Source organism: Nymphalis io, chromosome 15 (assembly GCF_905147045.1).
Source record: "Nymphalis io chromosome 15, ilAglIoxx1.1, whole genome shotgun sequence".
Taxonomy (NCBI): Eukaryota; Metazoa; Arthropoda; class Insecta; order Lepidoptera; family Nymphalidae; genus Nymphalis; species Nymphalis io.
Window position 1 is genome coordinate 10,336,678 of NC_065902.1, and position 17,637 is coordinate 10,354,314.

At 33.2% G+C, this 17,637-nt stretch overlaps 3 protein-coding genes across 6 annotated transcripts in view; 2 read left to right on the forward strand and 1 right to left on the reverse strand.

Annotated features, from left to right (window-relative positions):
- LOC126773785 (protein kinase C, brain isozyme) overlaps nucleotides 1-17,637 on the reverse strand; it is a 519,888-nt gene that overhangs the window by 208,647 nt on the left and 293,604 nt on the right. Inside the window, exon 14 of one of the 3 annotated variants that reach the window (XR_007669773.1) lies at nucleotides 17,057-17,069. The exons of the other annotated variants lie outside the window; for them this stretch is intronic. The gene's annotated coding sequence lies outside the window, so the exon portion shown is untranslated. Of the gene's footprint in view, nucleotides 1-17,056; nucleotides 17,070-17,637 lie in introns of those variants that run through there. 3 annotated transcript variants of the gene reach the window in all.
- The window catches only part of LOC126773860 (uncharacterized), a 381,320-nt gene that overhangs the window by 50,783 nt on the left and 312,900 nt on the right, over nucleotides 1-17,637 (forward strand). The window lies entirely within an intron of this gene.
- Nucleotides 1-17,637, forward strand: part of LOC126773806 (putative inorganic phosphate cotransporter) — a 67,532-nt gene that overhangs the window by 28,061 nt on the left and 21,834 nt on the right. The window lies entirely within an intron of this gene.

Below are 17,637 nucleotides of genomic sequence, written 5' to 3' on the forward strand. Positions count from 1 at the left end.
AAGGCCTCCTCTCCTCTTTTTGAGGAGAAGGTTAATTAAGGTTAACATTTACAATACCGATCATAAATCTATGAACAACGATCATAGTGTCATAGAGATGCTTGTCTTGTCGGTAATCAGTTTGTACGGTCCTAGATATTTAAATTGCGGCAAAATTCCTTCCTGTAATTCTAATGATATCATGCACATATATATAACTATATATGTAACTGACCATTGTATTGCGAATATTACTGAGAATACAAAATAATTGGTTAATAATTTTATCTGGTATATGGAGACTTTGTTTACGTCATACATTACTTCGTATTACCTGTTACTATTAATTGGTAAGAATGTTATTATTTTGTAAACAACCTACAAAAAAAATGCCTGTTCTTATATATTCTATATATATAGCCTCTGACGTAATTTTTAAATTTAGAACTGGCCATTTGGAATAACAAATTATGATGGTTATTTAAAATAAACGTGTGACAAAAAGAGACACAGATACATAGTCTTAATATAATTCTTAAAAAATCGAGTCGTATGGCAGGCAATCCTACTTGCATATGTGTGTTTAATTCTGTACACACGAAGGTCTAAAGGAATCTTCCTACTGAGGTCACGCCCTCTAACAAAGAATCTAGATCGACCATTTAAACTGAATCACTTAATCGACGTCCTGTGGAAGTGAAAATTGCTGAGGTATTATATACACAACGCTTGTGCAATTTGACTGATTCAAACTTCCAATATAATATGCTAATATTAGATTCAAATAATCAACACGTCAATCTTAATGGAATTAAAGAAGATGTATGTCTTGAAATTCCTAAATGAAGATATAAATAAAGTTTTTAGATACTGTTTTTTTTTTTCAGACTTATGTTAGGCAAAGATCACGCAGATAATGGTTCTGATACAACTTTCATTTACATCATAGATATTAAATAACATAAGAAAAACACTTTATATATTTTTGAAATGTTTTCTGATTTAAAGTCAATTACTTTTTGCCGTGTGGTGACGGCGACGAATATCACCACCCCATCTCATCCCGTGGGGGGCGTAGAAGTCGACCCGAGGGAATATACACCAGAGAACGGGCAGCAGCGTCTCTCTGAGTACTATGACTAACTTACTGCGATCGCCAACCCGTCTGCCAAGCGTGGCGATTATGGCATATCCCCTCATGATTCGCGCAACTAAACCACGGCCCCTAGTCCCCGGCAGCCCTGCTATTCCTAGCCTTGGTAACAGCTGTGGTAACGGCGGGGCAGGGGGTGCTAAGAATCCCCGGCAGATTTCGTGTTACCAACACCGACGACCTCTGGCCCTGGCAACATATAACACGCGTACACTGCGGACCGACGAGAAGATCATCGAACTGGAGGAAGAATTGAGCAGGTTACACTGGGATATCGTCGGATTATCCGAAGTCCGAAGACAGGGGGAGGATACGATGATCCTGAAATCCGGTAACCTTCTCTATTTCCGAGAGGGCGATCAACTGTCTCAAGGTGGTGTCGGGTTCATAGTCCACAAGTACCTCGTTAACAACGTTGTGAAAATCGAGAGTGTGTCGGCTAGGGTGGCGTACCTTATACTCAGAATCACCAAGCGGTATTCTTTGAAGGTCATACAGGTATACGCGCCGACTTCGACACACTCCGACGATGAGGTTGAGGTCATGTATGAGGATTTATCTAAAGCCATACATACCAACAAGACTCATTTCACTGTTGTAATGGGGGACTTCAACGCGAAGCTGGGCAAACGATTCGGTGATGAGTTAAAGGTGGGACCTCATGGAATTGGAGACCGCAACACTCGGGGCCAGATGTTGGCCGACTTTATGGAGAAGGAGGGACTCTTTATGATGAACTCCTTTTTCAAGAAGCCAGGTCAGCGTAAATGGACCTGGGTGAGCCCTGATGGGAAAACCAAGAATGAGATAGACTTCATCTTGTCGACGAGAAGACAAATATTTAATGACGTCTCCGTGATCAATGCAGTCAAAGCTGGGAGCGATCACAGACTCGTAAGAGGCTCGTTAAATATCAATGTTAAACTCCAGAGGTCCCGACTGATGAAGTCTACGCTCCGACCATCACCTCTTCAAATCCGAAATCCCGAAGCCTTTCAGCTCGAACTCCAAAACCGATTCGATTGCCTAGCAGACTGCGAGGAAGTGGACACATACAACGACAGGCTTGTGGAAACTGTCCGTACGGCTGGGTCTAAGACCTTCAAGACCAGCCGTACAAAAGGAACCAAAAAGATCTCTGCCTCTACCCTACGGCTTATGGAGGAAAGACGGAAAATGATTCTGACGTCCCCAGCTGATGCTGCCGGCTATCGGCTGATCAACAGACGGATTTCAAAGTCTCTAACTCGCGACACTCGCCAATTTAATACAATGCGCATTAAAGAGGCCATCGAGCGGAACAAAGGCTCTAAAGTGTTCGCCAGAGATCTGTCTGTTGGTCAGAGTCAACTGACAAGGCTGAAAACTGAGGATGGCAGAATAGTCACGTCAAGATCTGAGCTGTTGGAAGAGGTTGAGAAGTTCTACGGTCAGCTGTACACGACAGCTCAATCACCTGTCAGTAGTCATGCTGCAGATCCCAGAGCAAGACTAACCCGACACTACACTGAAGATTTTCAGGACGTCAGTCTTTTCGAGATTAGAATGGCTCTCGGACAACTCAAAAACAACAAGGCACCTGGTGATGATGGTATTACAGCCGAGCTTCTGAAGGCGGGTGGTACACCGATCCTCAGGGCTCTTCAGAGGCTTTTTAACTCCGTCATTGCCAAAGGTCAAACGCCAAAAGCATGGCACAGAAGTGTGGTGGTACTTTTCTTTAAGAAGGGTGATAAAACCCTTCTGAAGAATTACAGGCCCATCTCACTGCTGAGTCATGTTTACAAGTTGTTTTCGAGAGTCATTACGAATCGTCTCGAGCAAAGGCTTGACGACTTCCAGCCACCCGAACAAGCCGGATTCCGGAAAGGCTTTAGCACCATAGACCACATACATACGCTGCGGCAAGTTATACAGAAGACTGAGGAGTATAACCAGCCACTTTGCTTAGCGTTTGTGGACTATGAGAAAGCCTTTGATTCGATCGAAACCTGGGCCGTGCTGAATTCTCTTCAAAGGTGCCAAATTGATTATCGGTATATCAGGGTGTTAAAGTGCTTGTACGAGAACGCCACCATGTCGATCCGACTCCAGGATCAGAACTCAAAACCTATCCAACTGCAGAGAGGTGTAAGACAGGGAGACGTGATATCTCCGAAACTGTTTACCGCTGCATTGGAAGATGTTTTCAAGCTTCTGGACTGGAACGGACTTGGCATCAATATTAACGGCGAGTACATCACTCATCTTCGATTTGCCGATGACATTGTAATTATGGCTGAGACCTTGGAAGACCTCGGCACTATGCTCGATGACCTCAGCAGGGTTTCCCAACAAGTGGGTCTAAAAATGAACATGGACAAGACGAAAATCATGTCGAACATCCATGTTGCACCCACTCAAGTCAAGGTTGGAAATTCTGCACTCGAAGTTGTAGACAACTATGTCTACCTAGGTCAGACCATCCAACTAGGTAGGTCCAACTTCGAGAAAGAGGTCAATCGTCGAATTCAACTCGGCTGGGCAGCGTTCGGGAAGCTACACGATATCTTCTCATCCCAAATACCGCAGTGTCTCAAGTCGAAAGTCTTCGACCAGTGTGTGTTGCCAGTGATGACTTATGGATCAGAGACGTGGTCGCTCACAATGGGCCTCATAAGAAGGCTCAAGGTCACTCAAAGGGCAATGGAGAGGGCTATGCTCGGAGTTTCTCTGCGAGATCGAATCAGAAATGATGAAATCCGCAGGCGAACCAAAGTAACCGACATAGCCCGAAGAATTGCTAAATTGAAGTGGCAGTGGGCGGGGCACATTGCTCGCAGAACCGACGGTCGCTGGGGCAGGAAGGTTCTCGAGTGGCGACCACGAACCGGAAGACGCAGCGTGGGCAGGCCCCCTACAAGGTGGACCGACGACTTAGAACGAGTCGCGGGAAGCCGTTGGATGCGGGCAGCGCAAGATCGGCCAACGTGGAAATCCTTGGGGGAGGCCTTTGTCCAGCAGTGGACGTCTTTCGGCTGATGATGATGATGATGATGATGATGACTTTTTGTTTATTAATAGAATCATCTTATCATACAGAAATGATACTTTAATTATAAACAGTTTACGTTTTAACAAAAATATTTAAAGAGTAATTATTAATTAACCCTTTAACCGCCTAGGTCGAATTAATCCGACAAATATTTTCGGGCCCATTTCGCCTGAGTCGTATATTTACGACCAAAATAACACTGATCGTTTTATCAGCTTTTTTATTTAATTACGCTGTATTCTATCAAAAATATGTTTACATTAGGTAAATAGTTAACTAAGTAATCGTTTACAGTTTAATACACTTTAGCCTCTTAATTAGAAGTCTTAAAAATAATGTCCAAAGTTAGAAGAATTACTAACATTATTTTTAGAAAATTGTATTGTGTGTTTCGATTCACTGTGCCGGGCGCTGGGGGCACGCCAACAGATATGAAGTCGGGCGGTTAAAGGGTTTAATGCAGATGATTTTAATTGCCAGTCAAGGTGAAAATATTCTTATCTCAGTTTTAATCAAACAAAGTTATGTTTAACATAAAATTTATTAATTTTAAAGTAAATAAAAATGTTAAATATTTGAATAATATTCTTTATCCTATTTCCTCGAAATAAATTTGGATAGAAGTATTTCTTAAAGTATTTTTTCTTTATAATAACGTGTTAACAAAAATAAAATTAATATATTATTTTTATGATTTTTTACAGGTAAGTCAATATCAATGAATTTTTCGCAGTTTGCTGAAATAGTGAGTTTAGTTAATTTATACTTTTATAGATGGAACAAAATAAAGGTTTTTAAATTTAAAAATATACACAATTTAAAGGGCAAGCAGAATTCTGTAATAACTTCTTATTTAGAAAAGGGAAACGAACGAAAATTTTCCTTATCATAACATTCTTTCACATCAAAATATTTAAACAAATATTAGTTGGAATCTAGTTTGTTTTAACTAATAACGCTTGTAGCGTACTATATCAACACCAACAATTTTCCATGATTTTTCACGGCTACGAATTTTTTAAGTCTTTGTACGATGGAGATAATATTAGTTGCGTAATTATTTTATTCTTGAAGTCTTCAATGTCATGCTGTATTAAAGCCAATTATTATTAAGTATATTTTTTTTCTTACATATTTATTTTATGTCAAAATTGTAATGTTACTTTTACACAGTATATTATATGAGGAGAAATAATCTATTTATCTTATACATATTTTAGAAGTTCTATCATTTGATGAAAAACAAACGACAATTTTTAATTTTACAAAGAACATGGCAATACTGTGAATCATAACTTCATATTTATGCAAACTACTGATTCTATGAATAATCAATTTTAAAGATCTTAGGTACCAGAGATATTTTCATTATATAAAAAATTGAACAAATAATTGTTTTTATAAACACATTGTTTAAAATTAGAATATAAAATTATATACCTAAATTAAACTTTACTTTACATAGATACATATATTATATAATTCTTATTTAGTAATAGATTTCTTCAGTATCTGTGGTCACACTTAACAACGTCTTAAACGGTTATCGAAAAAAAAAACAGTTGCAATAGCATTGCTATGTTTATCGAATTTAAACCCAATATAATTGTTTCCGAACGTAAAAAACCGCTTCGTGTACTTTTTTCGAGATTTTGTCTAGGTTATTTTTTTTTAATCAAGCAAAAGTACATTCTTATACAGTAATGCAGCAGTAAAAAATGAATTGTCAACCTTAAATAAGTTCGGTAAAAGGTTATTTTATTATTTATGTTCCTTTTAAATCGTTACCTTTCTATAAATTGCTTGTAAACGAAAACTGTCGTTTCTAAAAGAACCAATTGTCCTTTTTTTAAAATGATCACTCTATACAAATTTTAATTTTAATGTGTTTAATTTTAATGTGTATTGGTGTAATATTTGAATGGTCATTGGTCTAATGGATAGATTATAGATGCGGAGGTCCTGGGTTCAAACACCGATCCGATAGAAAGTTATTCTGTTTATTGGGTGTTTAAAATTCTCAATAGTAGCCCAAAGTCTGGATGTTGGAAGTTTGTATATTCCTGCGCTTGAATGTTTTTTTTTTCTATATTTAAACACATAAATAATTGTGGTTAGTTCAATTATTACGTATCTAATTGTCACTTTTTCAACTGAATCATGAAATATCATTATATGAATTATTGATGTTAATTGATAATAAAAGGACTCGAAAATGACTTAACGGCCAAAAACATTTATCCTGTAACGGCCTTTCTTATAAACGTTGTTTAGCGGATGATTAGTTAAGTTATGATACGGCTCTTTCTTTTGAATGTTAAATCATTAATGACAGAAAGGGAGCAAGCAGGGGACCAATTCTACTAATAAATTTTCACCTTATCGCAATCGAATCGAAGCGTGTCGTTGCCGTTCTTCTGTTTTTCTGTTTTCCTATTCTTTTAATTTAAATATCGACTATTGCCATAAAAGTTAACAATTAAGTTTTCGACATAACGCTATAATATGTTAACATATAATCGGTTCGGTTCTGACTCGAATAAATACAGATGATTCAAAGTTGAATCGGAATTGAATCGGGAACGTATCGTAATCGTTATAAATTAGTAGAATTCTGCCCCAGACTAAACAGCCCCGAAGCAAAGTTTATAACTTTATAAGTAAGACCTTATATAAATAGGCAAGACAAAGCAATTCAGACAAAATGGTAACATTTTATCATATGTTTGTCAACCGATTTTTTTGTAGCTTTTGACAAGGTTTATAAAAAAAATGAAAAATAAGGGGAAAAAAGGTGGTGATATTCAAATTTATAATGTATTCCTCAAATCTATAACTATACTAATATTATAAATGCGAAGGTAACTCTGTCTGTCTGTTACGCTTTCATGGCTAAAATACTGAACCGATTTTGATGAAATTTGGTATAAAGCAAGCTTGAACCCTTTACTTACTTTTTTCCTAATACCGACGACACCCTCTCCGCCTCCTAAAAGGCGGGCGAAGCAGCGAATAAAAACTAATGTTTAAGGTAAATATTTATTAATATTTATAAGAAATAGTTATTAAAAATATGAATGTCGATAGAATCAAAAACGTATCCTTCGTAGACTTCAAGGGAACCATTTTGTTTTTCTTATGACCCATATTCTTAGACATAAATAATTTCGCTTTGTTGTTGAAATTATGTTCGATGACTAAAGTTTTTACACAAAATACTTGATTTCAAGGTTGTTGTATAAACGTCGTATAAACAATCGCGTGCCCCGATCGCATGACAAGGAATCTGGCATTTTATTATATAAAATAAAAGGTATTTGGCACGATGACTTGTAATTAGTAAAATATTAAAACGAATAAGATATATTAATGCGGTATTGATAGTCATAATATATTTTTTTTAATATACTTTGTTCATGCTAACGATTTATTTATCTCAAAATTACATTTTATCAGCGGTAATCGGACTATAATTTCCAACACATAGCTTTATGACAGCGAAACTAACAGACACGCTCTCGTATTCATAATTATTATTTAATTGATCCAATCCTTTCAAAATCAAAATACTTTATTCAACATTAAAGCATTACACTTAGTTATTGATAGTCAAACTAGAAACTAAGTATTTACCTTAAAAAAATTTAAAAATTGGTAACTTTCAAAGTGGTCCATCACGAATCACATGTGGAATACCGCAAGGATCCATACTCGGGCCTTTGCTTTTTATAATGTTTATAAATGATATTTGTCATCTTTCACTATCCGGTCAAGTGTCACACTTCACCGGATAGTGATAGTATACGCTGATGACAAATTTTTTTTTTTTTTGGCAAGTCCATTCAAACTCTAATAGAAACAGCACAACGTGACTTAAACATTAAATGAATGGCTTAAATACAATTTATTGACAATAAGTGTTTCAAAAACTTCTTACATGATTTTCTGTGCGAAAAATAAATTTATACAAATGTATAGCGATTTAATACTTAATGACGAGGTGATTAAACGAGCCGACGCTGAGAAATACTTAGGATTAGTTTTAGATAAATATTTGATATGGCGTCCTCATATAGACTCAATAAAACAAAAAAATTGCTTCACTTACCGGTGCTCTTAGAAGATCAGCGCGCTGTATTCCACCTAAAGTACGACCTATTATCTACAATACTATAGTAAAACCGATTTTAGAATACCTTATTGAAATCTGGGGTGGTGCCGCTGAAATCCACATCAAAAATCTCTAAATATCCCAAAATAAACTCCTAAAAGTCCTGTATAATATGAACTATCGCAATCCTACGAAAAATATCTATAGCACAACAAAAATCTTATCAATAAAACAAATTTACAAATACAAAACATGCTTATTATTTCATAAAATAGTTCTAAACACCAGATATTCACAAATTACATTCCATTTAAAAACCCATTCTCACCTTACTGGAAACCGACATAAAATCGAATTACCCAAATTCCGAACTAATTATGGCACAAAAACTATATTATATGAAGGAGCACAGAACACTTTACAATTCATTACCAAAAGACGTTATAAATGCAAATTCAATCAATATATTCAAAAAAAAATTAAAAAGTTATTTACTGGCACAAAATGTAGACTTATAAGTTATGGTATAGTATTGTTACTGTTATTTCCTAAGTTTAAGTGGACTTTGTTCTTTTTTAGGAAATAAATGTCTTAAACGTTACTTTATTAGTAGCTTACAATGAAAACAAGGGTTATTTTTCCATTATTTTTATATTAGGTCTTTGTTTTAGATTCCTTAACAATTTACTTAATTAAAAGGGAAAATGGTAATATTTTTTTATTATTATTACTTATTGTTAATATTTTATTGACAATAGAATGTTGATAAATTCATAGACAATATTTATCATTATAAATTATTGATAAAAACAGATAAATAAATAAACATTTTATATATTTCATAATGAACTTAACAAAATACTCTTTTTTATTTTAGTAAACTAACTGTTCTATGTCGGCTCCATCATTTATATGGGTTTTGTTTTTTTAACAAAAAAGAATACATTTTATTTAATTACAAATTTTAATACCTCTATATATGTATTTCAAGTTTATCTTCATGGAATAATAAATAAAAATAACACACAAGTGCGTCAATATAAACCTGATCATTTAAATATAAAAACAATTAAACATATTACATAATTATGTAGATGTTTAAATTGTTTTTTATTGGAAAAAACCGTACAATGTAAATTAATCGACATTTTTTTTTTATAGAATAGGAAGGTGGACGAGCATATGGGCCACCTGATGGTAAGTGGTTACCAAACGCCCTTAGACATTGGCATTGTAAGAAATGTCAACCATCGCTTATAGCCAATGCGCCACCAACCTTGGGAACTAAGATTTTATGTCCCTTGTGCCTGTAATTACACTGGCTCACTCACCCTTCAAGCCGGAACACAACAATATCAAGTATTGCTGTTTTGCGGTAGAATATCTGATGAGTGGGTGGTACCTACCCAGACGAGCTTGCACAAAGCCCTACCACCAGTAAACATTAAGTTAAAATTGATTTAGAAATACCACCGGCTTGAGATTCAATCAAGAACCGAAGAATATCAGTATAATTACTGCTCTAAATTTCAATTTAATATAAAGAATAAAGATAATAAAAATAACGATTAACTGTTCCATAATAATAAATATAAAAATCAAATCCAATTTTTTTTTTACAGATAAAAAAATGATATGTATTTTTTCTGTTATTATAATATCTACTGAAATTTTGTCCATGGTAAGTTGGTAGCTAACGTGCACCAAAATTTATAAAATATTCAATTCAAAAATAAAAAGATATCGTAATATTTAACTTTTAAAAGCTTTTAAATTGTATATTTATTATTTTTTACATAGGACCGCTTACACCATTATGGTAGTCTGTATACACGAGTACGTAAACTATTATTACCGTACCATTGACCGAGAGGTCCGTGACTTTGTAACGATTAAGTATTTTAGGTTACACTTTGAATATAAATTATGATGATAAACGGTACTATTGTTCTAGAATGCGGCGGCCTAACTTAGAAGCTATTGTTATGTTTAATGATAGAAAAACCGAAATTGCCAAGTGGGTAGAGTACGTCTAGAGATAGTAACGGTGACGTTTTCAAAGCAGTGTAACCACCGGGTCTTGTGCTTGGTGGTAAAGGAAGATATCGACAGGAAACCTGCACATATCGAAGCAAATCTTTACACTTTAAATATCCATTAATCTAATGGCGCATCGTATTGAAATAAGCTCCCAAATTATTCTTTAAAATCGTTATTTTAACGCACACCACCTGCGTACAGAACAGTCAATACTGACGCGTTTTTTCCATGCAAACCGATGATAGCATTGATTGTAATAAATATATATTATTTGACACGTACTAACACACGCAACACGCAAAAGAACACGCAAAATTACCTTACATTATATTTTATATTAAAACAAACCAAATGAATGAAAAGTTTGCCAGTTGAATGTAAAAATTAATAAATTGCAATGTCTATTTGAACACTATGCTCACACAGGACATAGTCACTCATTGCAGTATATAACCCTTAACAAGGTCCTTCGTGTAGTGAATAAGTAGGTCAAAATATAGTTACATACATAAGTATTGTATTTCCTGCCATACGAGTTCCTACCTACAGATAACAGAGAATCTGACTCATAAGGATCTTATTTCTTCATTTTTTGTCATTATTCTTTTTATTTTTTTATACGAAGCTTTTAGTTACGTAACCATTATTGATACATGAACTTAAACCACCTTATTTATAATTTTTGCTTAGAAGCTGTTTAGTTAAATAGTCATTTATCTCTTTCTGCCCTTACTGATTTGACATTCGAAAGAAGAAGAAGATAAAGCATTGTTTAACTAATCTCCCGCCAAACAACGTTTATAAGTATGGCTGGAAATCGAAATAAAAAAATCTTTCTTGCGTTTATTGTCCATTTATTGAGAACGATTATAAATTTGGTATATAAAATCGCGCAACGACCCACGGGGTAACGTTGAAAGCGAGTGAAACGCGCGAAGCAGCTACTATAAATTTACGTAGTATAAATCTTAACTTATTATTAAATTACTTTTGATGATGTACAATTGCAACTATAACTTATATTTTTTGTATTTTATAATGTAACACTGAAATCACGTCAGGTTCGCAGCGCGCGTGGGCAGATACAATAACCGCTTCCATCCGGTTTACAATGAACCGAATTGCTCGTTATTCAATCGCACTGTGTCAGATAACGTGGTCACCAGGACCTTTAGTTCTACGATTGAATACTTGGTATTTCGTTTGTAAATTAAATTTTTTGTTTATGGTTTTATTTGCGATGATCACAATTTTTAACTGTTTTCAGGAAATAGACCGTATTATTTCAAATACTGTTTTTTAGGTTGGGATCAAAGACATCTTTAAATAAATAGAAATAATTCAAGATAATTTCGTCTCATTACTTTTCTGTGATTCAATTAAATAAGTAAGGATTCAATAGATCTATAATTTTTATCGTGCATGTATGTTAATGCACAAAAAAGGTTGAACGTTCTTCGAGAATTTGGCATCGACATCGAGATAATTTTGTGATACTAACATACATATGGTATTTTACACTCCTTTTTGCATTTCGTGATAATTATGATTTATTTTTTTGACATAGATTAATACACGGAAGGAATTTTAATTATTTCCATTTAAATGTAAATGAAATAGTTATTAATTAGTAATAGAAATCATTGAGTGATTTATTTCTTGGAGTAGTTTTTGATATGTGATGACCAAATTTTATTACAAATATTTTACACCGCTGTGTTCACACAAAAGGAATTGTATTTTTTCGTTTTATTTTCAATTTTAATTTTCTTTTTATTCAATTATAATGCATCACGTAAAGCTTTAACTATTTTTTAACGTTTGGTTTCAATTTTCAGAAACAAAAATCCTTATGTAATTACCAAACCTGTCCAAGATTTTGTCTGTACTCCTATTATAATTTACTCGTCATACAGCTGTAGTCTTCGGTATACACGTATAAAAACTAGGTTATATCCATTGTTTAGAAGTTCTGGAGCCAAAGCGAAACAAAAACATAAACCGTCAATCAAAAACATGATAAAAAATAAAATAGATCTTACTATTTCGTTGAAGGTAATAATTTATTAAGACACTAAATACATGTGTGAAAGCTGTTATAAACTAATCATAATATAGTATTATACTCGTCTAGTAAAATGGTCACGTGCATGAAAACACGTGTTTAAATACTAGGTTTCCTAGCCATCGTGCCTAGGTCGTAGGTAGGTAGTTATGTAGTATAATTAACTGCTTGACTTACAATGTATCGCGGAATGGATAAGGATATGCGTTGTTAAATATAAGATATATTTATGTTTGATAATTTAATTGTATTAAAAATTACGTGTGACAGGAACGAGATGCTACTCGCGAAATGCAAAATTATTATTACCGTAAAACTTTAAAGTAGTATTTAAAAATAGAATAACGTTACGTATATATGTAAATAATGTCTTAGAATTTAATTGGCAATATGAGCGAAACAAAACAAAAAACTAAAAATGTCATGGACACATATTTATACTTATAAAAAAAGGATGTGAATTCGATTTCTCGTTTCCTTAAGATATGGAAAATAAAATTGTTTTACCTACCTCTATTTTTGTATATATTTAAATGTATTAAGTATAAATATTTAAATTTCTTATTTAATCAACGGCATCAAGCTGTCAGCTGTGTTTTATATTTTATAGTTTGAAATGAATATATATGGATAAAATCGATAATACATCTTTAATTCAAGTAAGTCCACAGATAAGTCTTTGTGCCAAAGGCCTTCGGTTACGGAAATGGCTTATATTGTACTTCATTCCACAACGTAATCACACTGCTTCGGATTATCGTGGCTTGATGCTTGATGAAAACAAATTCATTCGACTCATGCAGGTAAAATTAAGCGCACCAAAATTCAGTCGTGCATATTCGTGCTCAAGAATGGCGTGGAAAGTCACTGTGCCATCTCGGCTTTTATGTACATAGGATATTTTAATTTTTATTATATTTTGAAGTTGGTTGCCGGTTGCTTTGCGACAATGAGATACTTAGTCATCTGTTCTGTTCTGTGAATCCGGACTGTTCCAAATTTAAACATTGGCTCTCAGTGCACCAGGAGGAAAATAAAATAGATATTGATTGATTGCTGATATATTTAGATTTAAAATTGATAAAATTAAATTTAATTACTATTATTAGCTATATTTCGTTTCTATCGATATAGTGGAGTTTTATTGTGTTAAAAACACAAAAAAATGTATTATTTTGTATTGTGTATTTATTTATATACCTTTAATAATTAAATTATTATTAATAATAATTATAAATAGAAACTTTTCTAAAATTTATTTTATGCCGAGCGAAGCGGGACGTAAAACCTTGTTTCATATGATGAAATGAGTAATACTGTTTCTACTAATTCATATAGGTATTATAAACTAATTGATTTATTATGTTTAAAAATTAAAAATTAATCGCACATCATAACAACCTTAATAAAATCCAATTGACTTGTTATTTGTCAAAATTAATCGCATTCCATAACACATCGGACATCCTCGTAATTTCAAGCCATTGGATACCTGTAGTAATCAAACTATCCTATATCGTTCTACGTTATATACGTTTTGTCTTCAATTAAATACATAAGTTATATATTAATTATCATCTATTTTTCTATTCATACAAGAAATACTTCCTACATTTTAATTTACGACTAATGGCTGGCAACACTATTGTTTAAGAATCGTTTTGACATTTATTGGCAAATAATAACATGACGGACTTTCGAAATATTATAAATTTATAAAACGTTTGATTTGAGTGTTTTTTTTATGTATTGCGAAAAGTTTATTATAAATGCAACAATAATTTCAAACTTATATTATCCTCTTATTTAATAATAGATTACATTATTTAATGCTGATTGTTTCGTTAAACAATGCTGTCCTCTTCTTTTGAATGTCAAATCACTAATGAAAAAAAAAACGAGAAAAAACAGTGTTCAACGTTAAAAATAAGATTGTAAATGCTTATATTCAGTTTTGTTATAATCATTTTAAATTTGGTATATATACACGGTTGCTATTGCAATGTGTATGAATTTTGGTAAACACCGCCGTCTTTATAATTATGTTTTCGAACAGTTTATGATATTTACAGAGCCGAGATGGCCCAGTGGTAAGAACGCGTGAATCTTAACCGATGATCGTGGGTTCAAACCCGGGCAAGCACCACTGAATTTTCATGTGCTTAATTTGTGATTATAATTCATCTCGTGCTTTACGGTGAAGGAAAACATCGTGAGGAAACCTGCATGTGTCTAATTTCACTGAAATTCTGCCACATGTGTATTCCACCAACCCGCATTGGAGCAGCGTGGTGGAATAAGCTCCAAACCTTCTCCTCAAAAAGAGGAGAGGAGGCCTTTAGTCCAGCAGTGGGACATTCACAGGCTGTTACGGAACAGTTTATTCTTGAGGATAGGGCCTTCGCAGCAATACTTACTATTGTTGTGTTCCGGTTTGAAAGGTGTACGGGTATCTCCCGTAAGAAAATTTATTTATATGCCAAGTTAATAGTTTCTATAACGTTCGTAACTTTTCCTTGTGATCAGTTGTGATAAATGTCATCGTTTACATGCTAATAACGAACCAACTGTTTTTATGATAAATACAATATTTCGCTTCCCTTTTCCTTAAGACATTTTTCTTATAATAAATAAGGATGCTTTATATAATGAGAATTCTACACGTAGTAGGCATCTGATCGACCGAGTTTTGCTCAGTTGAAAATGGTATAAAAATGTTTTCTTTTTTTTTTTAACAATTGCGTATTTCAGAAATGACAACAATATAAGCAATTATAGTAACAGGCTGTGAATGTCCCACTGCTGGGCTAAATCCTCCTTTCCATTTTTGTGAAGAAGGTTTGGAGCTTATTCCAAGAATAAGATATATATACTTATTCTTGTATATATATATATATATATATATATATATATATATATATATATATATATATATATATATATATATATACAAGAATAAGAGATATATATATACAAATTCTCGCTACAAATCAGTAATGAAACTTACTAGGTTTCGGTATGAAGCCGATTCATATGAAAGATTATTTTTATAATAATTTTTATCATATAGCCTATTTGGTCTTGTTTCTAGATTATAAGGCTGAAAAACTCAAGTCCTGGATTTTAATCCCATGTGCCGTCTATTCTAGGAACTATCGAGTTTTTCTGTCAAGTATACGATGAGTATGGTAGCTCGGTATTCTGAAGTTACTACTTACAACACGTAAATACGTTATTTGCGCTAATTTTCGTTATGATATTCGTGAATAGGACAAAATACGTTATTATACCAAATTTCAGATTCATCGACTAATCAATGGGTCTTTGTTCTTGACAGATTACTGTCCCATCGGAGTATGAGATAAAAAGAACAGAAACTGTACTACTGTTTGCGTGCAAACTTGTGCATTAAAATGTTTCCTACGCAGTTATCTACCCTTCAATGAGATTGACTGCCATGCCTAAAATTGGTCAGGACATCATCATATTTAAGTAATTTTTTTTTAATTTTCTCACTCCTTAAATTATAATATAGCAAACTGGTACAACTGTGTAAATTGATTCTTCAAGACAAAAATTGCTCAGTAATTTATAAAAATAGAACGTGGAAACCTTTTAGAAATTAATGTGTTTAGTGTTCTGATATCATGATTATTTTAATTACATCTTATAAATATCGTTGCATTATTTTACAGTTAATCAAAAAAAATAATTATTAACCTTTTTAAACGTTTACGTTACTGCTGCCATCTACAACAATTGTATAAAAATATTTAAACTCATTCCTTACTATACGTTTAAAAGTCATAATAGAGATGGCGTTTTAAACATGTTTAAATATTTTGTAAGTCCCCGCAAGATGGCACTACTCGTCTAAACTTAAGCGCAAGTGACCTTGCTTTATCGATATCGTTCATCGCCAATGTCGTCATTCGTCATGAGTACGTAAATAGGAGGCTCGGCTCGGCTGTGATTAATGATTACCCGGTACACATGGTTATATCTTAAAATAAATTATCATTCTATTTTATTATTTTCTTCTTTCATAATATAGGTGTATAATCATATTTAATTTTATTATTATTGTGTGTGTTTTTTTTTGAAGTAAACTAAGATACGTTTACTGTTATAAATACCTAGCAATTTTCAGTTATTCTTATATCAATTGAACAAGTAAATGCGAATATAGTACTTAGATGTAAGCGTTAGCGCACATTATTCAATGACTTAAAATGTCATTACACTCAAAAATCTGATAGGTTATTGACCGCGTTTTTTTACTCCTTTGAATCATAATTCATTCGAATGAAATCTGTGTATCGCTGTTCTTTCATGTTATTAAAAGGTAAGGTTAAAAAAAAACACTACGACAAGACTTTAAAATATTTATTTCATTTTTTTAGGGGTCATAAAGGAAAAGAAAACTGAGAAACTAAGAATATAGACTGTTTCCAATGCCTTTAAATGAAGCAGGAAAATAGACGAATGCAGTTTTGTAAATATTATTTTGTTACAGCATATTTTTTAAGAAATAACTGAGGATATATTATACCGACTTGTATAGCTTCTAACGATCAATTTTTAATCATAACGAGCATAAACAATAATTAATAATTTTATCTATCGATTTATCTTGATTGTACCCATAGAACAATAATATCCTGGGACATTATTCACACACGGCCATCTGATCCCGAACTAAGCAAAGCTTGTACTATGAAACCAGACAACTGATACACTACATATACTTACTACGTTTCGTTTGTAAATACATACTTATATAGATAATTACACCCAGACTCAGGACAAACAGATATGTTCATCCACACAAATGTCTGTCCTGGGTGTGAATCGAACCCACAACCTTCGGCGTGAATATCTACCAACCACGCCAACCGGCTCGTTAAATGTACCGGTTTAATTATGTCTAAATTATACACGAATAGAGAGCATTAATTATACGACGGTAATAATCATACGACCTTTAAAGTTTAATCATTTTAATTTTATTATTGGATAATCGTAATCGATAATCGAGAAAAACGACTTTATCTAAATTTCATGTTTGACAAGTCGACATGTTTGAAATTGATTACCTCATTAATAGTCAGTCTAGTCTATACATTTTTTATATTTTTAGAAACAATGGGTTTCTTTTAAGACGGTATTTTAGGAATTTTTACGTCATACGAATATCTCGTAAGAACAAATTGGCAATCATCAAAATATCGCTAGTAAAGTGTATTGTGTTGTTG